We start from the raw sequence: 24,889 nt of genomic DNA, 5'->3' as shown, positions 1-24,889 counted from the left end.
TCTTTGTCTTTGTGCATTCCAAATAAACACAGTTTAAAATTTAGCTTCCTTAGACTGTTTTCTCCCCCTAAATGTTAGAGATTAAGTGCCATTCAGATGTGTTGGAACATCTCCCCCCTTCCAAAGGCTACCCATACAGAAATGTTTGGCTTCCCTTCAAATCAAAGACTATAAGAACGGAAAACTGCTGAGAATGGGGGTTAGGAACAGTTGCACTTTAAAATGACTAGGGGACTGAGTTTATACTTGTGAAAACGGAACAGGTACAGCAGAGAGGCCATGAAAATCAGGTTTATACTCGGACTGGTTGGACTCATGGAATGTGATTAGATTATCAGCAATAGAACTTGCACAGATCATGGGAGTTAATCGTATTTGTACAGAGAGGCCTTAGCTGTACTGGCCTAGAGGAGTGCACTTGTTTAACAAAGAATTTGCAAACAGAGTAGCTCACTTAAAAATGCAGAGAACTAGAGATTTTGATGTCATGCTTCCAAATGTGAGCAGAATGTGTTTCTTTTTTTAAAATTTAAATATGTTTTCAAACTCCTTTAAGCGGAGAGCAGTTCTAAAAAAATAACAAAACAAAAAAAGCCTCTGTTGTTAAACAAATAATTGATTAGTAATTTTTAATGTTATTCCTATGACATTGGAATTAATAGTATGTGTTACCTATTTCAAATGTTAGAGCTTTAATAAAAACTGAGTATGTATTTAGTCAGCCCTATCAGTATAAAGTTACATGAAGCACTAATACACCAAGATCCCCCTTTCCTGTAACTCCAGAAAAGTGATCCCCTTTCTTATCTTTTCAGTATATCAAGCTCTTTTATGCATTTCTTCTACAAGCTGCTGTTGCCACTCTTCCCCCTCATGAGTCTTGACAGCTGATTAAAGTTGATGGCCACACTTCCACTGACTGCTGTAGAGTAACTGCCAAACCTGTTTCATACTGCAAAACTGGTACTATCTGTAACTCCTCATTTCTCAATTTTCTCCTAATATGTATGTAATTTCATTATGAATATGGTGTTGTGTAAGATATATGTGTAAAGTGTGGAGAGAAAAAAAAAGCTTTGTTTTCTGTTTTGTTCTTTTGCTGAAATAGTCAAATCTTTAGGAGTTAATATGCAGCAGAATTCCTTTGCCCAGAATGGCTAAAACAGGTGAAAGACTATGTCTTAAAAGTGAACTTTCCTACTACAAAAAAGAAGACAAAAATGAGTTGAGGATGCTAATCAAACAGTAGAAAAAGTCCTCAAGGAAGTATGATGGTGTTGAATGTGTGGTACAGGCCAGTTTTTGACTGAGGAAAGAGTGGTCATGTCAGTTAAAACCTACAATGTGTGGGCCCATAAGCAGACATTATTGACAATATTGTGTTTTGCAGACAATAGGAAGCAGGGTTTTGACTGGCCATCTGGTCTGCACTCTACAGCTACAGCTGTATTAGCTAGCTTAGAGGAGGAGCTGCAGCTGTGTAATGAACATATACAGTATAGGAGGGTGTGATATTTATGGCAAAGATAATTGATGAAAAAGTAGGACTGGACATGCTTTAGGTTTAAGATATCATATCAAATCTTGGTGTCTATGATTCAGTGCTGGACAGTATTCAGAGACCTGAAATAAGAGATTTGATTCATAAATTTGCTGTAGTGTGCATAAATACAAATGCTAGGAATTAATATACAGTTGCCCAGGTCCAATTGTTCTAAACATAGTTATACAAGCACAGACTTTTTCTGCCAAGCAAGATGATCACAAGTCTTCAGTTTGATAGCTTAGTATCTAAAAATTAGGAATTTCTTTCAGATAGCTCAACTGTGAATACCTCCAGCACAATTACTTTTATGTTTATTATTCATGCCAACGAATCAGACTCAGAATTAGAGATGATCTAGACAGAACAACAAATTGTCATCACAAGACATCTTCACTGATGTAACTTGATGGTATTCATGATTTAGAAAAAAAATTAAGATTTATTTTTTTTAATGATACTTTTTTACAATTACATAAACATATATACAGCAGATGTTAAACACATTCTACCTACTGCCCCTACTACAGAGATGGTGAATAAAGAATTTGAATATAACTAGCTAAAGATATACTTTTCCCTAGAGTACATTATTCAGCTGCCACAGGTAAAGCTGTTTGCGATGGTCCATATACTGGTAGAGAAGTACTAACCTGCCCACCAGTTAATAGCAGACGGGAGCTAACATGCAGTTGCCACAGCACACAGTACCAGCAAGAAGTTAGTCTGTAACTGGATGGAAGAAGAATTGCCAGCAAGATTTTCTTACTCTTGCCTTGTAAAAGAAATGTACCTTGGATGGTAGGTACTGCCTTGGAAAAAATATTCAGCTAGAAGCCCTTGAATATGGAATTAGTCACATTCCTGGCTGCTTTTCCTATGCCCAGGAGAGTTTGTGACAAGCACAGACAAGTGTGAAAAGCTTTGATAATAAATCTAGAGATAACATTCATCTGAAGAGTTGGTGTCCCTGGAGCATGGAGGGAAAGTGTTATTCTCTAGTGTTCCTTAAAACACTCAAAGCAAATGGGTATTGTTCTGCCTGTGAAGATGTTCTCAGAAATCTAATTCTATTAAGTGCTACTGCCACTACCTTAAGAAGTACTGTAAGAGAGTTAACACCCTATGCCTTCAAGAAGCTTTTATTGTCAGTGGAAAAAAATGGGCCACAGTAAATCCTTAGATATAAGGGTGGACATAAGTAGCTGGCATTTGTTTCTAATTTGCGTTTATCTTATTTTGTTGCAAATTTTAATTCATCTCTTCCAAATGAATATGGAACATTTCATTTGCTGATCTTTTGCATTAATGTGGTCAATATAATTGGAGCTGAAGTGAGCTGTTTGCCAGACTTTCTAACTGCTGCCAAGAAAAACTTGGGTGTCATTTTAGAAAAATCCATGGGTGGAGGAGGAGGAGATCATGACCATCTGTCTATGCATCAAAGGCTAAATCTTTATAGGGGGAAAATAACTTCTCAGTTGTGTTTGCCAGCCGCATTCCCTTTTAAAGTAAGTTCAGTTACTAACTTTTGAAGATAAACATTTTCTAAATTGTCTTGCGCACTCAAACATTTATTGGAAGGAATGTGGGGAAAAATTCAAAGGACAAAACTGCACAGTTTGGAAGTGAATGAGATAGCAGGAGGATAACATTAGAGGAAAAGTATACAGTCTCCTTGGAATCTTCCCAAACGCTTTCTGTTGCATCCGTTCCCGTTCCAGGATGTAACAAGTATATAGAAAAGGAAGCACATAGTCTCTTACTTGTCCTGCAGACAAATTACACACATACCATGCACAACAGCATTTACAGACTTCTTGACTTAACATTTAACAAAGGGACAATAGACTAACAGCATTTGAGATGTGACAGTGAACACACATCTGGACCTATTTGAGCCTTAGAACTTCTGTTGTCAGTCAGGGTAATAGTCTGAAAAGTAAACATGTTGCAAAAAAACTGCATAGGAAAGAGGGGCATTATCTGTACTATAGCCAATACTTTGCTTTTTACATTTGGTTGGTTTTTAATTTAATGCACTGCAAAATTAAAATCTTGGCATCATGCTGAAATCCATCATAAAGAGCTAAACTACGAACATCTCTGAAAAGCCATCAGTCCTTCAAACCAGGAGTCACTATTGCAGGAGTGCTGTAGGCTCCTTTATCAGTAGTCACTGTGACATAAAGGTCTCTATGATGAGAGTGAAATGACAACAAATTGAAAACGCCAGTAACCATGGGAGTTCTGTTTAGACTGCCACTTCCAGCATAGCTACTGTTTTAGTCAAGTCTGCTATAGTAACCACTTTAGTTCCCCTAAGTTCCACCTTCTAGCACAGTCTCATAAAAATATTTGCATTTTGTAAGGTATGATATCTAAGTCCAGATGTTACTTTAAAATATTGCTCTGGCTTCTCTGAGCAGGAATCCTTCATAGTGTCAGTCTTCAAAGGAAAGATTTACACTTCTTATCAGGAGTATGGGGTTCCTCTTTGTATTGAGATTCTGAATTCTCTCCTTCTTTGAAGATAAGAAACCCCTGCTATCACAGACTTTATCTGAATATGAATGGGTCCCTGGATTTGATAAACTGTTTAGGACTAATCCTAAATATGTGCACATTGAGAGTTCAAAAGGTGAATTAATTTCACCTTTGTATGCCTGCTATTCTTGATTCCTATCTTACCTGATAATAAGTAGTAAAATTTAAAAACATGACTTAGAAAAAAGTATGGCTTTTTGGAGTTATACTTCATGTTCTCCTCCAACATTTTAAAATAAAATTTAAAAAATATAGAGGCAGACCACGGTGTGATTTTTGGAAAAATAATCTATTGTTAATTTTTTAATAAATGAAAAACCAAGCACAAGTGAATTTTTAGTATGTAATCAAACATCACTAGGATGTTTCACATACTTGAAATGGAACAAACACAATTTTAATTTGCAGTACATTTTGAACAGAGATCCACAGCATTCCACCACATATGGAATCTCTGAAGATATATATATATATTACAAGTTTCTTTCTAACAGTAACTACAAAGTATTACCTCAGCCTCAGGTAATAAAATGCCAGCATGAAAATATATGGAATAATATAACTGTCTAACCAAGATTTTTAAGAGGTATTGACAACTGAGACAAATTATCCTTTAACATTATCAAAGTTGAATGATATCTTGAAAAAGGACTCAAATTCTGCAAGTTCTCTATAAAATTAAAATTAGTTCACTGCAACGATATGGCTGAGTTTGCTAAAATGTTTGTTTGCATCAGGCCTCTTGCTTGAATTGTATGTTAATCATATTTTTAAGTCTTTAGTCTTTAATTTTAAGTTAGCAGTGCAACAGGATTTGTGTATTTAAAAAGAAAATAATCAAAGGTTAAAAGAGTAAAGCCTAATAATTGGGCACTCTTGTAACACTAGCAGACACCTGGTGGTAAAGAATGAAATTGATTCATTATAATGCAAGTATATTTAAATATACACTGTTTCAGAACATTCTCCTAAGGTTTTTTAAAAAAAACAAGACTAAACACCTTTCTGCCCTGCCACTGTGTCACAGTCCACATGGTCAACAAATACTTGACTGTGAATAGTAAAACTTAACGTCTAAGCTGAATAATAGGATATCCTGTAAAGCAGGAGTGTTAGAAATCTGCATGGAGGATTGAATTGGAAAATTGCCAGAAGTTCAAGGGCCACATCTATTTTGCATAAAATGGAGCAGATGGTAGCTGACTTAATCTTTGATATCATGGTACGGTCCATAGAGATTATAAATCCCAGCATGAAACACTTGATTTCTTTCTTGCATTGAGCAGGTGATAAAGGAAGATACAATACATCTTGAAGATACTTTGAAACACTTATTTTGAAAATAGGCTCTATGTCGCATTATTGTTTCTCATCTAGATTTTTCTAGCAAGAGTTCTGGTTTTAGCATCTAAAACTAATAACATACAGTTGATTAATAACTACAACTAATTGGAAGTTTCTTGGTCATATTATTAGAGCTTTGCATATGCTGGCCCTAAGATTTACTCTGTCTCTTAGAAAGTCTTTTTGCTATGTTACACAAGCATTTATAAATCTTCCATCATTGTATTTGATCTATCTGATGCCATTCACAGGCATACCTACATCAACCAATATATCAAATGCTGAGAGTCAGTTTTTGAAATTCTCACACTACTCAAAAAGCTTGTGGGACATTAACATATTGCGAAGGAGAGGATGTCTTAGGTTGTCCCTGAGGACCATCAGCTTATAGCTATTTAACATACCATGAGTGTCTAAGACTATCAGCTTTTTTGGTTGAGAGCGTAAGAGATTTAGAGCCTAATTCAGCAAATATTAAATTTAAAAATAGTTCCTCTCACACTAAGCAAAGCAAGTAAACATGTAAAAAAAAAAAAAAAAAAACAAAACTCTAAATGGATATCTTAATGCGTACATCAAAATTCCAGGAAAGTCACACCATCTACATATGTACACTAAGGAAGCGTATGATAGAAAAATGTGTTATGGATAGTATTGAATCAGTCACTACTTGTAGACATCTCTGTGCTGCACCATATCAAATGAACACTTGGTATGATTTGTGATTTAATCATTTAATCATTTAATTGTGATTTAAAGAATCATAACTGGTTTTAGTTCTATTGTTAAATTTCAGATACAAAATACTAATCTGAAAATACTGGTATTCCAGATTGAAAAGGCTAAAGTCTGAAGTCAAAAGAAGTAAAGTATAGAATAATTTTAGCAACTGTCCACAACTTGTTTATACAGTGTAAAATCATTTGGGTATCTGATAATAAAAATTGTCTTTTGGAAATACTTATGCATTTTTCGGTTATTAGATTTAAAATATAGGTGCAAGAATATTCCTAAATTTCTGGAATACCCAACAACTATACTGTACTATATTTGGGGATATTTTACTTTCATCTACTTCCTAGATCCCTATGGGCTATGACAGATTTTTGGTGCAATTACTTTGTAAGAAAATAGTTCAAATTTGATTACCGATAACTGATCTGTTAGTAGGAAGATGACCTAGAAAGGAGTTATAACATTTAATCGCTAGTGGTTTTGTACTTATTTCCTTCAAAAAAGGAAAATGGACAATGTTTTGACATCAAAAGTTATAATCAGTATTACTCAACACTTGTGAAGCCCAGCCTTAGCCTGTCTGCTTTGTTCTGATCTGACTGCACAGAGCAAACAAAAATCTGGGTGGCTTAAATGGTGGAGAGTTCAGTGGCATTCCTGCATGTCTTTCAGATTATGCTGCACTTCTCCCATGTAGGTGCTGCCGAACAGTGGACATAGCTTTGTAGCTCTGTATTGCTCATCAGGATCTCTGGGTAAACCTTTAAAAACTGTCTGAAAGCTGAGGGAAGCTCAAATACATTCTTTGTTGGAGCCTGCTGGGGCTGTAGCTCCCACTGTGAGTGCTATCAAATAGTTCCAATCTCATGATGCAGTAAGAGCTGCAGAGCCAAAGAGCTGTATCCATTGCTTCAACTGGAATAGCATTAGAGCTGCTATTATTTGTATCAGGGTCTGACTCAATGCAAAACCTAAGGGGCGTCACTGCAAACTAAGGAGTAGCATTAAGGTTTACCACTTCTGATGAGAATTGCCCTGAGCCCCTGTAAGCAGTAATATTTTGATTTTATAGATGAGAAAATATGGAAGAGAACAAATTATTTCTTTCAATATTACAGACAGTTTAGCATTCAGGAATTTCTGTTCTTGTCCTAATACTGCAATATGAAAACAAAAAAAAAAAAGGGAAAAGAACATTTAGAAATTATTGCAACTGCATCTTTTCTCTCCCTTTGAGGATTTTGTTTTCAAGCAATGGCTTCCTCTCACAGCTTTTAATACTTAATTAGTAATTTTCATCAGCATGGAGTTGTTCTAATTTGTTACTTCTATGTTCCGATTATGAAATATGACAGAATTCTAAATATTTAATGGGAATGGGATTATTAGCAATGTGCCCTTGTTGCATGCTGCATTGTTATCCTCTTTGGTATCATAAAATATACAATGTACCTGCAGCAAAGAGACCTTACTAGAGCATACAGATGGAATTGAATTCCTAAAGCAGTCATAGATCTGCAAGCGTTATTCTCAAGATCTCAGCAGAGTCTTTTTAGATTATTATACATGAACATCAGTGAAAAAAGTCTTTCTCCATCTTCTTTTTAATATGGTAAGTCCACGTATTATTCAAACATATACTGGTACAAAACGATCAGTTGGATTACACCCTAAAATAGAAAAGATCATCTATGTTTTGGTTGGTGTTCATCATCATAAAGCCTATGATTGAATATTTCACAGTGCGGGATATTTTCTTGCAGATTATAACACCCCTTAGAGTATTCTGGGTTCTTTGCTCACCATTTTAAACAATTTTTTCTAATATTCTCAGAGGAATGTCAGACTCTGCCAAAGGTTTATAAAGAAATATTCTAATTTGAAATGGAATAGTATAAAACATTATGGTTTAAGACTTTGAGAATCATGTAGTGAGATCTTTTGTTCACGTGTTAAACCATTGAATTAAGATTATTATAATATCTGTTAGTCAGTGAAAGAACATGGCATTAGAAAGCCTCCTAGATTATTCACTTGGCACTGGCGGTTTTGAAAAGAGAAATCCGTGGTGTAAGCAAAAAATAAGTTTTTGTTTACAAGGAAAAAGAAGGACAAGTACTTTATGGCTGGTAAGACAAGCTTTTCCCACTGAAAGAGCTAATTCTATGTTGGTGGTATTTTGCAATGGTTGAAATTAAAATTTTTTCGGCCACATCAAAAAAGTAGCAAATCAGTGTGGGATTTTGATATAAGCCAGATATAAAAATAGAACAGCAGCCCAAAACATTCACTGCTCATAGGCAGATATGCAGAGAAAAGCCTGCAATGTACTTAGGGCTGTGTTACAGATCAAATTCTACCAATGTTAAACCAGCTGTGGGAAGTAGAAGATCATGATAAAGTCAGATTTTCTTTCTAGAACAGCTGGTGAGACCAATGAAGTTACTCATGTGACAGAGAAACATATTAGCAGCAACCATAGAGGTAGGCTGCTTTAGGAATAAGTAAAATTAATTATACAGTGGTCAAAAAGAACATGAAATTAAGTTGTGAGTTGCTGAAGCAAACTGAAATACATGATTCATCTTGTGTAGTAAAAGCAAGAGCACTGCCTAATCAACAATAAATTACCTACCTTCTTTTCTGCTGCCAGTTGCTCTTAGAGACAAAGATCAGGTCAGTGGCAGGGTGTCAGTCACTGGTTCCTACAGTCTTGATTGCTCTGTAAATCACAACAGTCCACCTGGGACTGCTGCTGTAGAAGATGATTTTCATCTCACATGTATCTTCTCTCATGTCTGTTAGGTTGTCACCAACCAGCTATCTGCTGTGTTCTAGCTTCCATTCAGCCATCTCTTATTCTGTATCTTGACCACTGAAGATGTAAAGCACATCAAGGGCATTTAAAAAGTTTTTTTCCTCATTATCTGAGGCCCTTCTTCCTCACTGTGTTCTTCAGCCTCATGAGGTTGTGTCTCAGGGACAGCTGTACCACCAGAATAGCATCTAAGCCTTCCACTAGTCAAAAAAGAAGACTTATTTTAAAGAGTATTCCTTAAAATTCTCCTAATGTACACTTTTTCAACAAACCTTACAAAAAGGTCCAACACGAGTAATCAGATATCAAGCATAATGTTTGCATTGGAGAGGTCATTTCCTTGAAAATGGTTAAAGAATTAAAGTATTTCTCAAATGGTGAGCATGAAGTCTAATTAAGATCTTGTTTTTCACAAAAACATGGAAATCAGGTGCAGGGTGTTCTTAGCACTGATGGTAACTACTGGGAATTAGGAAATGGAAGTAAGTTTCAATATGCTACATATGGAAGATTGACTTCTTCAGGACTGATAAAAAGAAAGTAGTTAGCCAGAAAGACTACTAAATAAATTGGGTTTTTTCACTATGACAAAATTTTGAAGATGCTTTGTATTACATCTATATGGAATAGTTCATGAAAGAAAAGCATAACTCAAGACTGATGTCATCAAAACTATTGCTACTCTGAATCTGTCTTAATTTCTAGTTGCTTAATACAGTTGCTTCATGCACTTCTCTTCAGACAGGATTTTAATTTATGGCACCTGATACTGTTTTCTCAGTATCTTCTGTAATTCAAGTTTGGAGGAAAAATGGGATCACTGATTTGGAAAACAGAGATTTCTACAATACATCTCCTCTATTAAGAGCACAAATAGATTTTATGTTATTGTGTGGCTCTTAAATTTTGCAGGTACTAGCAATATAAATTTCAATCTGTGAACAGGTAGAACTGTAATTTTTTTTTAACTCGGTATTAGGAAACCAGACGTAGGCAAACAGTCTGCCCCTCTGCCTAGAAAACATTTTAGTCAGAAGCTCTACGGTAAGTAGATGCCTAACCATGGAAAGTTAAGCTCAGACCAGTTTCTCATGAGATCGAGATCTGTTCTATGAAAAACTAATCATATTCCCTTATATTGTCAAGTGTAGGTTTTTATTAATACGATACAATCTTTCACTTTAGGTTTTTTAATTGCTGAGACAGAAGCTATTAAAATAGAAATTATTATCAATCTCAATTTTTTTTTTTTTTTCAACCTACCTTTTTTCAGCCTTCAACATCCCCCAAAACTATATACTGGAATAGAACTGTTTTACCCTTGAGCCAAACCCCCAGATTCTTATTTACTCAGAAATAAATAGGCACTCTTTACATTTGCCTCCCATTCTAGCTTTCCCATAAAAAGAACCAGGACTGCATTCTAGCAAACTAGGATTTCTATAGTTTCAAATAGCTAACTTAAAAATAATTGAATCCTGTTCTATTCTGCTGAATGCTGTGTTCAGTCAATTAGAGCCTTAACAACTGACCCACCCCAGGGGAAAAAACAAAACAAAACAAAACAAAAAAACCCCACCCCACTACAACTGAAAAAATAAATGAATGCAAACGTTTCCCTTGTATTTTTACATTACCTTTGATTTGTTCCTAGGTGTGGACACACATACATTGTACTTTCATAACTGTAGACTATTTCATTTCCAAAACACTTTCCACTATTCCTGAAAAGTACAAAATGATAAATATCCTGATTAGTACCACAGATACTGATTACTGATGCTACTACTGTTTCTGTAAATATTTTGTATTCCATTAATATTTAGCTTTATACCCAAAGATAACTGCTCAGTGCAAAAGGGTACCTATAGCTGATCAGTTCATCATAATGGCCTTCAAAGTATTGTTCTGGAAACTGAAAAAATACCCAAGAGAATTGATCCTATCCCAAGGAGCTGGTGGAGGTCCTCATCCTAGCAGTGGGTCCACATGGAAGCAATTCTCATCTAACACACATCCTTTTATGCAATTCTGACATATAAGACATCAAGTTTTTGCTTTTCCTGTAATATTGTTCAGTAAGTTTAGCTGTCTTCTCATTTACAATGCTATTTGAGATTTGACAACGTTAGCTATCTATGTTCAGTGTTACCACTTTCAAAGTACAGTTGAGTAGAAATGCAACCAAACCAGTAAATAGCTGGGAAAAGACATGGCAGAAACCTAACTTGAATACATTTTATTTTAATATGCTACAGTATAAATCAGTAAAATGAAATATTTTTTTAATCCAATTAGCACAATATATATGGTGAGGAAGCTATGTTCTGTTAACGGACACCAGAATATTTGATTTGGACTCTGGAAGTATATTGCTTTAAATATTTCTGATGTTTAAAAGAACAAGTTTGAGGTACATATATTTTATTCCTCTCCAAAATTATACCAAATTGAAAATACTCTAAATGAATCAGATGACTATAAGAGTCCACTGAAGCAAGATCTCTTTCCCTATTATAGATCATTAAGTGGTTAACAACGTGAATGAACGTGGCTGCTTCTGCAAATTGTTTTCAATTAGCTGTTGAAATAGAAAACTCATCTGAGAAACTGCTCTAAAATTATATCACAAGTTTCCCAAGTGAGTACTTTGCTACTAAATAAAAGAGCAGTCCTGTAGCTTAAGCCTCTAGACACTGTTTAAAATTAATGCCTAATTTTTCACAGGTGCATTTTTTTATGTATTTTGTCAGAGCATTGGCATTTTATAGCTAATTCATATTTTGTCAAACTGAAAGTTGCAGTTTAAGTCCACACAGCATAGAAGGTGTGTTGTTAAAATCTGTAAGTCAATTCCACTTGGTTAACTTCCAGAAGATTATTTTAGTTAAAAATTACCTTTTTGTCCATGCCAATAACCTAAGTTGCAGCACTGTGTGAAAGCCCTCTCTAGAACAGTAGTTCTGAACAGAAAATTGCCTTCAAGTATCACTGCTCCATATATACCACTGCTTCTTGATATTTTATCCTTCTCTTTCCTGAAAAGTAAAATATTAGCCTGTCTCAAACCTTCAAAGGGATGAGCTATTTTTTGACTGACTTGTACATGGCCTTTTAAAAAACTAATTTTGAGGACTGGCAGATCTGGTAAGTAATCCTGGCTTGTAGTAAAGGATATGCACAGTGTTGACATTAGTTTAGAAAACATGAAAAAATACCATTTTTAAAAATTCTGTCACATTCAGATAGGTATCTGTTTACTGTAGAAGTTTAATATCTGTACTCCACCTGTCTAAATAAAAGCAGAGTGGTCGACTGATTCATTGTTAATGCTCCCCAGTAAAACCATATACTAGAAGTGGGGCACTAGAGAAAACTGCTAGTCTGACATGTTTTGTTTGTGACAATGAAGTTAACTACAAACCACAAATTGTTTAGGGCTTGAGTATTTTGCTAGATATTTAAGGTCTGGAAAAATTGTTTTTTACTGCACATAGATTTGTACTAATATATTAGCACAACTAAGGAAGTCACCCTTCAAATGTCTGCTGCAGGCACATAAAAACTTGTTAGAAATCTGTGGGCTGCAGAATGCTACTATCTAGAGCCCTTAAAGAATTCTATGCGGTGTCTGCTTACCTGTATTTTTTGTAAGGATGGATTTTATTGCCATAGCATTGTTATTTGTGATTTAATACTGGTTGTTCATATAATTAAGTTATTTTTCAGCTGTTGTAACACCAGAATAGCATTTCTGTTGTCCTAGGCCACAAGAATTTTCAGCTGGTATCAATGGAATAGTATTATTTGCAATATCATATGAAAATTCTAATTTCTCTCTGTAAATCATCACTCAAAGATCAAAAAAGCGTCCGTCAAACTTCACTCTCCTATAACTCCCCCTGTTGTTTAAGGTTAAGCTCTATAATCCTTCATTGCTACAGGCTCTGATACGACATTGGTCTCCATTGCTACCAGCCCATTATGTGGGTTTCCAACACAGAAGTATCATCTCTACTGCAGTTGGCATGAAAAGTAACATCAGCCAGACACAGAATTTGAAGAGACAAAATAAAGGATATTTTCACTAGTTTTATGCACTTACACAACAGTGGAAACTGAGATAATAATAGGAAATACTGAGAGGAAATGGAGCGTTATGGGATGTTGAGAAAAAGCAAAGAAAACAAAGATAATCAACTTGAAGTGAGGTCAGCAGAGAAATGGTGTCTTCCCTCCTTCTTCCATATGCTGTATAATGCAAAAAAAGCTCTAAGTTCTAGTTTGAGACTTACGTAAGACTATTATTATTTTAAGAATACTTGTAGGATGCAGAGAAGTAATACACAAGTCGGAAGAATAATTCTGTTTGTGATAAACAGCTAATAAATTTTAGATGTAACAGAATGACACAGACTGTCACATGGACTTTGCTTTAGGAGCCAACTCAGACACTCACGTGCCATCCTTGCCCTCAGTGTTCAGGAGTTACTGGGATAATAACGGTGCTTTCCCTCAGGTCTGTGAGGATCACAACAAATGAAACCTGGCTCTTGCCTGCAAACTGATGGAAGCCACAGTTGTGGCATTTCTCAGCTCTCTCTCCTGGATGGAATGAGCGTCTCTTCATTCTAACTTTCACTACAGGTACTCTCTACCCAGCAGTTACTTTACAAAAATTTTAAGCTTTTACTTACACTAAAAGTGTATCTACCTTTTTATCAAATTTGTCTCAAATCAGCAGATGTGCTCAAAACCTATTAATGAGGCACGTATGTGCTATGATTGCACAAATCTCCTTTCTTTGGTAAAGTAGGCTAAACACCTCTAGGAAGCCAAATGAAAGTTTAATCTTTAAGAAATAACATTTTTTTAAAAATCAATTTCTTATAGAAGTTCCTACCAAATTTATTGTCATGTTGATACTACTATTCAAATGTACAGGAATAAGTAAGAAGTTATATTCTTTATATGAATTTTTGATTCCTCCTCCACATTTCTACATGAGAATATGATTCTCAATCAAGCTGTTTAAAACACCTGAGATGTTGCACAGCAAATGATTGCCTTGTCTGCTTCAGAGCTAAGTCAATATTAACACCAATGAAGTATGTATCACCATGCTATTCAGATGGACTTTGCATTTTGATTGAAGTACAAACATATCCAGGCTGCCAGACACATGTAGTCCAGCTAGGAAGCATGTGCTGTTTTGTAATTTGTCAAGAGAACTACAAACTGACTAAATTTTAGTCAAGGACCAAATATTCAAGAATCTGGAGATGATGGGATAACCTTAACAATATTAACTCTGCTTTAGAGTTGCTGCTTACAACTTTGTTTCTTAAGTTTTCTTCAAGGAGTGCAATCATTCCTGCTAAGAACATGTCTGTCCAACATGAGGGAGCCTGAAGGAAAGATAAACAAGTCAACTCTGCTGAATATCAAGGCAAAAACAAAATAGTTGTGCAGATATGAGGGCTGTTGGACAGTTTCAGACTTCATAAATAGCGGTTGGTGGATCAGAAAACATATGACAAAAAAAACACCAGCACAATGATTGTTTTAAAGAAGGTTTTTAAAAAGACATAATTTTACTATACTAAAGTTATCATTCATATTCTACAGAGGAACTTACTAAAACTGTAGAGAAAATGTTAATCTTCTAGACACTGTTCTCAACAGAACATGGCAAAAAATTGAGTTTAAGGGAATGCAATGATACAGTATTCACATTAAATAGAATGTTTTAGAGGTCAACATTTTCTTTTGACGGTTCCTAAACTTCATAAAGCAGTGTGAACGCAAACTGTAGGATGTGACTGGCTAGATTCATAAGCAAGAAAAGGAAGGTGGAAGTGATGTTGCCTTTCATCCAGAAGTCCAGGCACTAGTGCCTTCATCTGGGAGAATTCCCTCTCTGAGGAGCTCCACTCAGACTAGTAGGGATTTTGGAATAAACCTCCTCATTTTGTTTCATGTAAGCATTTACTGAGTCAGAATGACTCAAGCCATATGTGTCAACCAGAAACTGGGGAGGTGGGGCACCCTCAGCTTTTTATCTCTGTTCAGATAAACATTTAACATTCTTAAAGTGGAACAACTAAATCAGAAGAGGACCTCAAACACCCTGCAAGAGTCTGATTAGATCAGATCTCTGGGAAGCTTGAGCCTAGGACTAACAAGGGGTCTCCCCTTGCAGACTGTAAACTATCTGGCTACTGGATAAAACAGCAACCCCCATTGTTTTCTCTTTTGTTACCCTAATAATTTCTTTCCTTTCAGTTTGGCAGCCAATCTGATAAATAAAAATCAGTTATTCGCACAGACTTTCTCAGAATTCATGGACACATTTTAAAGATGTGATGATAATGCCAAGAAATCAGTTTCAGTTCTAGTTTTATGAACAGAAACTGCTAGGCAAATACAGGATTACTTGTAAAGAATATAAAGAAATCTAACACTCTCTAAGTGTGTTACTTTCTCATTACAGTGAACTGCCCGGAGTTGCTGATACTTCAGCAGAAATTCTGAATAATATCCTACTAAAGGAATATTACATTTAACAGATATTCTTCCTTGATTTCTGTATTATTAGTTTGTTTCTTTTGGATAACGAGAAAATACTTATTGCTTAGGAGCTGATACATTTCTATGTTTACCCTTCAGATATTTTTAAAATATTACTAATAGCAACTCATTGTGACACAATGGAAGCTATTTATGATTTCAAAGCAGATGCATAATTTATCACGTCAGTACTATCTGCAATAGTTTAAAAGCCACATTGGAGCACTGTACTTCTACAAGTTTTAACTCACTTTTTTTGTCTTTTTTGGAAGGAATTATCTTCTTTTTGTCCAACACAATGTGGTTTGGTTGTGGGATCCTATGGGAAGAATGGTTAATATTTTGTGTAACAAGTTAATAAATTTTTACACGTCACAACAAAAGGAAGCATCATAAGAGAAATTTTCACTTCCTGTTAACAAGGGCACATGCTGCTGAATATCTGTTCACAATATTCTAATGAACTAGAGTACCCTGGCAAAGTAATGTACAACAACCTTTCTTTCCCTGACAGGGCTTTGTGAGAGAGAAACCAATCTAGCAGTAGGATTCTTGCAGTATAGCAGTTGTCAGTATGACCTGGCAATTGCTGTCAATATGACAACTTCTCCAATAAATATACATTCCTCCTTTTTTTTTTTTTTTCCCTCAGTGGTGTCATTTTTTTCAACAAGTCTCTGGGGCATATGTTGAGTTGGTATTATGTCACTTCTCATGCTATTCAAGGCTTCTGCCAAGTATTACAACAATGTCTGGCAGCAACCCAGTGGAACAATGTTCTTTACTACTGAATTTACTTAGTTGAGTAGAAGGGAATGCAAAGGCTAAACCAATTAGTTATTTGCCTGGGTTTTCCTTACTATGTGAAGTACACACAGTAGTGGACATCTAGGATTGAATTTGTTGTAAGGGGAATGATAAGAATTAATCCAATAGACAAGGTATATGCCCTGTATCTCTGAAGCGAGAAGCGGACAAGCAGTTGCAATAGATAAATGAATGTACATAGGATCATTTTTCTAAAATCAATTTCTTAAATGAAAACTAAATTATTTCAAGGCTTATTTCTTAATCTACTAACTTTATTTTAACCTAAAGTCACCATTAAAAGATTCTGGGAACAAAAATCTTTTTAAGAAATGTTTTTCTTTTGCATCCCAATAAACAAACTAGACTTGTAATAGCAGTGACTCTGTAGCCATTTTCACTCCAACAGAGTTCATCCAATTTCAACATTTCTTTTAACTTCAAGTACTTCAGAATGTGTTCTCGACTGATGAGTCTGAGTAATGTAGACGAGAAATGTATGCATACTGAAGAGACACTGACTCTCCTCGATGTTATTTATTATTATTATTCATGATGGTATGTTGGAAGTGCTTAAAAAGACAATTTATGGTTTGGGTTGGGCTTTTTTCTTAATTTGCAGAAGCATACTTTCAGAGTTTAGAAGACTGGAAGCTTATGCCTTCTTCCGGGTTGCATGTTAGACTTTTCATATTGTGTCAAAAAGGAAAGTATAAACATGTTATATATACCTAACAAACATTATAAAGTAATGTTATAAAAAGATTAGATCACCACTTAGTGTTTATACTTGTGCCAAATTCCTGAATGTATGATACTGTAACAACAAACCACATCAGACTAAATGCAATCAATTTTACAAGTATACCTTATGGAATACTTGAGTAAACCATACATGTGTTGAATAGTGTTTGTTTTGCAGATGTTCATTTAGTATCTGTTTGTGCATTCATAGTTACAGGCTTCCCATCTGACCATAACCATTCTAATAAAATTTTGGCAGCATCCCCAATTGCAATGTCATATGGGTTGGTACTTGGTTTATGTGTGTAGTGCCTCTAAGAATAACAAATAATATTAAACTAACCCATAACTTCAATGCTAATGAGGAAGACTTCCTCACTCTGCTGTAGGTTTTTTACTGACATACAAAAACAGAACTAGACAATTGCACTCTGATTTCCATATTATATTCAAACAGTGATTAGGCACAACATGGAGTCTTCATTCAGTAGGGTTTAAAAAAAAAAATCATCATTAGGTATATTTGTCACAGTAGTTCAGTAGCATTTCCCCCAGTAGCTTAGTAGCACCAAATGTACCAAGTCTGCTTCTGACGTTTTAACTTCCTCTAGAAATATTCACTGATAGGGACTTCATAGTTTCCCTGGGTACCTCTGACAAAGTAAACTTTTATGTTAATAATAAGGCAGCATTATATCAAACTCAAGCCACATATTTTTTCAGGATTCTGGTCAAGACTTTTCAGAAAGACTTTTTACTATGGACTTTTTTACTCTTCAACCACTCTTATCAAATATTAATACTGTTTACTAAATCAATAGTGAAGAAAATACTCAAAGTTCATTTTTAAATATCAACCTGAAACTGCAAATTACATAAGCAGCATTTTAATATCAGCAGAACAGAAGGGGATGTCTGCTGAAACATACTGTAAAGTTTTAACCTGTAAAAGTTTTCCCTAAAAAGTCTGATAACTTTATGTTCTCCTAGCACTCTGCTTGTATTTCTGTGTAGACAAATTCACGATCCCTATTTAAATTCCCTGACACTTTCTTTGTAAATGGCACTTTCCTTCAAGTGGAACACTGCTGGCAGTTACAGTGACCTCCAAGTTCTACAAAAGAGGTATCTGCATGCTGATGGTAGTTTAACTGATCATCATATTTACATAATAAATAAACCTATACATTTTATGAGGCTTGCACAAATGTTTTGCAGTGACATCTGTCAATGCTTTGGTTAAGAAATGTGAATTCTACTTTTTTTGGACACTATCTCCCATTCACCCCTGTTATTTGTAGAGAGAGTTGGGAAAGTGAAGACTTTCAATCTAGTGAAATTGGTTGGGCCATTATAGTAACAAAATGGATTTTCCAAAATAAGTATCAATAGCAATAATTCTAAAAACTTCTTTATAAATTCTTAATCCAAAGATAATGTAATCTGTAATGTATATCTGATTTTGTGAATCTTTAATGGCATGGTTAAAGGTTTTCAGAATCAGCCAGTAACTACAGATTAATAAAACATCAGCTTGTCTTATGATTTTATGGTAAGTGGTAAGGTGGTTTATACGCTTTAAGCACACATATTGCTTAGCATAGCAAGGTTTCTAAAGTATGAACTATATTTCCTGGTTTCCCACTATCTAGCTCTTTGGTCTTGATCTGGAAGTATCAAGCAGTTCAACCGAACTCTTTGTGTTGCTAAAAATCTTGACTGAACTTTTGCTTTTTGGCTATATATTGGTGGGATGGCTGTAGTTAAAAATCAAAAGGATAAACAAGTTACAATGTATGGTGCAAGGGTGAAAAGTAATAATCCATCTTTTGCAGCCATCGATGCACTGTTTGAAGACCTGCTAACTGTTATAAAGAATACGAGGATTTTTTTTTTTTCTCAGCTGCAAGCATTTTTTCCATAAGAGAAAAATGGATGACCATCTTGAGAATTATTTTACTGGGCTTTTTGGTTGCAGAAATCAATGACAGACATTTGCTCACCTAATTCTTTTCTAGTCTCTATGAACCAATATGAGAATTTCTATTTTTTTTTACCATTTCAGCTGAAGGAAGTGAGAGCAACTGCTGTCTTGCAACTTGCTTGTCTCTAGTTATTGATTACTGCGTGAGAAGACATGCTTTGGTTTCCAACTTGCACGCCCTTTGCCTATCTCAACTGCAAAATCCTCATGCTTAGCTGACTGACACTTTTGCTTCAAAATGCCTGAATGTGCTAAGCAAAATAAGAACAATATGAACAGCTGCTGGTTGATATATAGAATAAAGTTGATAGTTGCATTCATAATTTCTCACTTACTGCACTTGTCCCTCTACCAGCAAAAAGTCAGAGGAGTCAAGACAGGAAGTTATACCCTCTGGTGTTGTGAGCAATTCAGCTACCAGTTTCTGCTTTCTTAACTGTCTTAGGGAAGGGAAAGGAATGTCTCTTCAGTAATTGAGTCATAGGCCAGTAAATCAAAGATGAGGTAATTTGGACTAGTTAGCTTTCAAGCTCAACTTCACTAATATAGCCAACAGTGCATGCATGCTGCCCAACAGCATGAAGTACAATTGTTCTCTATAATCAACTTCTGCCAAGCTTCTCTTTTAGAGTACATCATTTGTTTGCAGTGTTCTCTAAGTTTTCAGGCATGGTCCTGTTAAAACCTCTTGTTACGGTACCTTCTCTTACATATAATACAGTCTTCCCTCATGGTACTTAATTCTGGCTGGCATCTCCAGAACTTGCAGTTTTTTAGCCTGCATTTGAAAGTACTGCATGTCTTGCATCATACTGGCTTCTCTGACAGGAGATATAAATCTTCCTGTGCAGTGCATCTGCCTATGCCTTTCTTATCCCAAGGGCACCACGGAGGAGTACGTTCTTTAATTGCCTGGATCTGCTGGCCCACTACAATGGTAACTGCCAAGGACCATTACTAAATGTGGAGGGTAAGAATCCTTGGTTTTATTTCCACTCACCCCAGCACCTCCCATGTAATCTCCACGGCTGATGAGGAACATTAGGTCACCTTCACTGTTAACGCAGCCTATGAAGTCTCAGATCTTAATGTCAAGGAGACATAACTATCTGTATCACAGTACACTGACTTTTCAGTCTCTTTTTTATAAAGAGCTTTTACCGATCTCATTAAATTTTTTACTTTTTTCCTTTGTTAGTCACCAATTATTTGTTGCTACACAAAGTTTTAGGGCTTTCTCAATAAATATCTAATAAGCTTAGCCAAGATGCTCATCTATAAACTGAGGGAGCCTTGGAAAGAACTATTTTTTTTGTAAATATGGGGGCTATTTATTTTCCTTGATTCACTTGTGAGTTTCAAAGTTGTTAACATTTACTAGTTCTCACTTGGTAAACTTGTTTTGCTCCTATGGCTTCATAGGATGATGCAAAAACATGACATTCAAACAAATTTGTCTAAGGACTTAGGTAGGGGTCTTGAAGAAGAGACAGTGTACAATTGTGCACCTTCAAAATGCACAAATTTAATACATTAAATGTGCCAAGTTGATCTTGTTATTCCCCACTTTTTCAGTGTTTTGCCTTGTAATGTTAATAATATTTATATTTATCTTGCTTTACAAAGAACATAAACACCTGCAAAGATTTCTGAGTAGGTAAATGAGTAGCTGAAAATATGTGTTTCAGATAACTGGACTATACCTCTCTCTTCCCAGTTACTTCTGTCTAAAGTAAGTTCCCCTCTCTAGTTCTCATTCTTTTTCTCAATTTTCTGCAAAATATCAAGAATATTTCTTTCTTTCTTTTTGCCTCCTACTTTGGAAGAATGGCATAGTTCAATAGTTGTTTAATTTCTAAACAGTAATAACCAATGATTCAATGGCTTACTCACTGAGCAGCAATAATTTAATTCCTAATGTTGTTTAATTTTTTTCTTCACTTCTCTGAGGTTCCAAAGTACTTTGGAAGCATCTCAAGGCTAAAAATAATGGTGAAAACGAACAGAGCATTTTCCAGGCTAACCACAGTTGTCAGATCTTTAGGGCTTAAGTTCACAAGGACACTTCATTTGTTCTTCTGAAAAATACCTATATTTAAGGGAGAATTTACACTAATGGAGGATGTCTAAAGGTAGCTATGGTAGATGTCACCAAGAGTAAGTTGTGAGAAGTATGGGGCTGAAAAAGTTGATAGTTTACATTTGGTTATTTCCCATTATTTATCTTCAAATTTCACCAGAAGTATTTTTATATTTTACTAAAGGAAGAATCACACTTTTTTTTTTTTTTTTTTTTTTTTTTTCTTACTTAAGGTAGAGTAGACAGAAAAACTGTGGGGAAAAAAAAAATATCTAAACTAAGGAGCATTCTTAGACAGATGTTGGCCACAGTGAGAGAACGCTATAGGTAAAAAGGCATGAGAAAACCTGAAATTTCTTAGTTATGTTTTGATTCAGAGATTTTCATATGCAAATTCTGACATGAGTGAAAAAGCAACTTTGTGGTACTGTGTTTCAGGACTGTTTTCTCTAGCAAGCGTGGCTACACTGCCCACTTAAGGCCTTGTCTAGCACTTTTGCAATGTCCCACTGAAAGTAATGGGAATATTTTACACAGTAAAGGTTTGGAACAGTTGATCGTATACTTGATTGTTATTTAAGCCACTGGGTAAACGGCTATGAAAAAACACAGTGCAAACACAGTGCGAACCTCCAGTTCGAACAGCACTGTTTAGTATCTTACCTCCACTGATTCTAGTAATACACCCTGTGTTATATTCTCAGTTGTTTGCATTAAATGTTAAGTCTGGTTACAGATCTCTAGTTTTTCTTTGGCCATACAGCTGTGTGGACTTACTGGTGCTCGTGTTTGTACGGCAAGGTAAAGGCCTGACCACCCGTCACGGCCTACAGAGGGCCGCGCCCGCCATCCCTGCGCCCAGAACCGACAGCCGCCCTCCGTCGCTCGTTAGGCGGGGCCTACTTACGCCGCGCCGCTGAGCTGGACGTTTGACCGCGGGTCCGGGACCCGCCGTGATTCCAGCAGGGCCTTGTCAGCTCTCGCTGAGGGGGCGCGAGGCGGGCGGCGCGCGCCGGTCGCGGGGTGTGAGGCCCGGGCACATGGCGCACCGCCCCGCCCCCGCGCGGCCCCGCCCCGCGGCTGCCGGAAAAGCAGGCGCCGCTGTGGGGCTGACCCGCGCGCTACCCGACAGGCAGCGCGCGGGGCGCCGCGCGGCCACCCCCGCCCGCCCTCTTTTCCTCCCTCCTTCCCTCCCCCGGCGGCGGCTGAGGTGGGGCGTCGCGGGCCGGCGGTGTAAGGCGGCTCCGCCAGCGCCGCTGCCGCCCATCCCCCCTGCCCGCCCCGCAGGAAGCCAGCGCGCCGGCCTGTCGCGGCCTCTCTGGACGCGCAGCACGGTAAGCCAGCCCGCTCCTGCTTCTCCGCCCTCCTTGGTGGGGCGGCCTGCCGCCTCCCCGGGCGGAGGGAGCCGCTGCTCCGCGGCGGGCGGGCCGCGGGGGGATTGTCGCCTGTGAGACCGACGCCATCTTAGGTCGGAGCGCGGCCTCGTAGTCCCCCCCTCTCAGCTGTGGAGCGGGGACCCCGCTCTGGGAGGGCTTCGGGGGGCTGCCTGCGGGGCCCCGCTGGAAGCCGGCGGGGTGGAGCGGTCTGCCCGCAGGGGCGTCCTAGGCAGGTCTTTCTCTACCCTGCTCCCGCCGGCCAGGTCTCGCTCTGCCCAGCTCCGGCCGACCAGGGGCCCCCGGTTGGTGGGCAGCGGATGCCAGGCCCGCCGCCGGGCCTCGTCCCTTCCCGCCGCGGCTGTGGTATGCTAGCCTCGTCCGAGTTCGAGCCTGCAACCTCCGTCGAGTCCTTGCGGTCACTCGGCGCCGGGGAGGCGGGGCGGGCGGGCTGCGCTAGAGGCGGCGGCGGCGGGGTCGCTGCGGGCGGAGCGGCAGCTCCTCGGCTGCCCGCGGGGACTGGGCTTCCTCCTGCGGCCTCGCACCCATCGCACCTCGGGGGTGTGAACTTCTGACTGGCTTGCAAAGGCAATATTGCCCTTCCCTAGGTGGAGCTTACACCATTTCATTGCAGGGAGGGGAACGTTGGCTGTGTAGGTTGGCTTTTGAGGGAAGTTGGTTTCTCCTTGGGCTTTTGAACTTTTAGGTTCAGTTTCAGCTTGGTCATCGTTTCCTTGCTGCTGAAACAAATGCGGCCCTCAATAAAAATACGACTGCTCGCAGTTCTGATGAAGCTGTGGGTTGCACAATCTTCTACAACATGATGCAAAGTTACAAGCCTGTATGGGAAGCCATCTGAAAAATACAACATGGTGCTTTCTGCATAATCAGTGTTGTAAACAAATAACCTAACTTCCCTGTTCATTTGCAGTGCAGCTGTTAAACTGGAGGAAAAAAGTGTTTGAATAATTCACTGATAATACTGTTATGGAAAGATGACAAACAAGGCTCATCTGAGAACTTTGTGGTTGATGTAGATGTCCTCACTCTATAAGCTCACCACCAATTTCATACCAGTGGTTTGGTTTCAGTTATTTTAAGGCCATCCAAAGAAATATTGAGTATTGGAAGGCTCACCTGACCTTAGGAGTGGAACAGGTGAATGCCATCTAAAAAAATAAATGGGTTTTTAGTAACTCTAACTGCTATTGCAGCTGCATTTGCCATGATTTTCTGTGGTACTGATTTCTGTGCATCATTAAGGTGCGCTTCACATATTGCTTTCTGCTGGTTTCACTACAGCTGTTACACTCTTCTTATATTTACTAATGCTTGTGTCATTTTTGTTGCTTCTATATGAGTGCTTTTAAATCCTAGCAGTAAGAAGAACAGGTTGTAAATATAACTGGATTTTAATAGCTAGGTATCTTTAAACGTAATTGCCATAAGTGAAGATGTCCAAATTAGAGCTTTTAAAATACTTATTTTATCAGAAGCTTCTGGCTCTTTTGTGCAATTAGTTCATTTTTTTTCTTCTGTTTTGTATCAGGTTTTTAATTCCTTGCTTGTCTAGTAACTATAACAGTGTTTCAGAGACTTGTGTTTTTGCAGGTTGTTGATGATGTGTGCCTGCCTAATAAACTTTTATGAATAGCCTTAGTTTTTGCTGACGGTTGCCTTTTAAAGTGATATCCTGATATAGTCTAATGATATTTTTTAAAATGTTTTAAAGAACTTTTTCACAATTTTGACACTTTTTAGCCTACAACAGTGGTTTAAACCCTTCTTTTATTATGTACGTACAGCGCTTCATTGAAGTTTTGGACCTCTGAGATTCATGGACTACATTTAAGGAGATGTATATATGTTTATACATATTTTAAAATTAGGAAAATAAAATCTATTGTCAATAGGTTCACCTTTCTTATAGTGGCATCTGCATCCTCACTGGGAAATATTTGGGGAGAGTGGGGGAAGGGATCCGTGTTGGTTTTGGTTTTGACAGCAACCACTAGCAGGATTCCAGGAATATATTTTCTATGTTGATGTAGTTAAAGAAGCTGAAGACTTGCAAGCTAGTTGTACTGTAAAAATGGATGTAGATGTTTGCTTCAGCAGTGGGGACTGACAGAGCGGTTCCTGCACACCTGTAATAGAATCCATTCCCCCTTACTGCAACTTTGATAGCTGAGGCCACAGATTTTTTTGACCTCTCAGCTGTGCCAGTAAAATTGTTAGTGGGCCAGGTTATTTTTAACCTGCACTGGTTTATGTCACAGTCCCGTGAAAAGTTGTACAAGCACAACTGAGGGCGCAGTGCAGGAGCAGGGTGGGAACTCATTAG

At 37.5% G+C, this 24,889-nt stretch overlaps 1 protein-coding gene and 1 long non-coding RNA gene across 14 annotated transcripts in view; one reads left to right on the top strand and one right to left on the bottom strand.

The window, feature by feature from the left end:
• Positions 1 to 23,050, bottom strand: part of LOC116961051 — a 39,724-nt gene extending 16,674 nt beyond the window's left edge. Inside the window, exons 1-4 of one of the 4 annotated variants that reach the window (XR_006166557.1) lie at positions 22,080 to 22,210; positions 15,809 to 15,876; positions 10,625 to 10,711; positions 8,805 to 9,187 (exon numbers count right to left, since the gene is read on the bottom strand). This is a non-coding gene — a long non-coding RNA (uncharacterized LOC116961051). Of the gene's footprint in view, positions 1 to 8,804; positions 9,188 to 10,624; positions 10,712 to 15,808; positions 15,877 to 22,079; positions 22,211 to 22,793 lie in introns of those variants that run through there. The other 3 variants (XR_006166558.1, XR_006166559.1, XR_004406740.2) reach the window with 3 other exon arrangements.
• The window catches only part of ZNF280D (zinc finger protein 280D), a 59,243-nt gene continuing 56,721 nt past the window's right edge, over positions 22,368 to 24,889 (top strand). For 6 of the 10 annotated variants that reach the window (XR_006166554.1, XR_006166556.1, XR_006166555.1 and 3 more), the window contains exon 1: positions 22,369 to 22,506. The gene's annotated coding sequence lies outside the window, so the exon portion shown is untranslated. Of the gene's footprint in view, positions 22,507 to 24,889 lie in introns of all 10 variants that reach the window. The other 4 variants (XM_042803774.1, XM_042803770.1, XM_042803771.1 and 1 more) reach the window with 4 other exon arrangements.

The sequence above is a fragment of the Tyto alba genome, unplaced genomic scaffold, assembly GCF_018691265.1.
Source record: "Tyto alba isolate M040663 unplaced genomic scaffold, T.alba_DEE_v4.0 Super-Scaffold_41, whole genome shotgun sequence".
In the NCBI taxonomy this organism is placed as follows: domain Eukaryota; kingdom Metazoa; phylum Chordata; class Aves; order Strigiformes; family Tytonidae; genus Tyto; species Tyto alba.
This window is presented reverse-complemented; position numbering and strand designations above follow the sequence as displayed.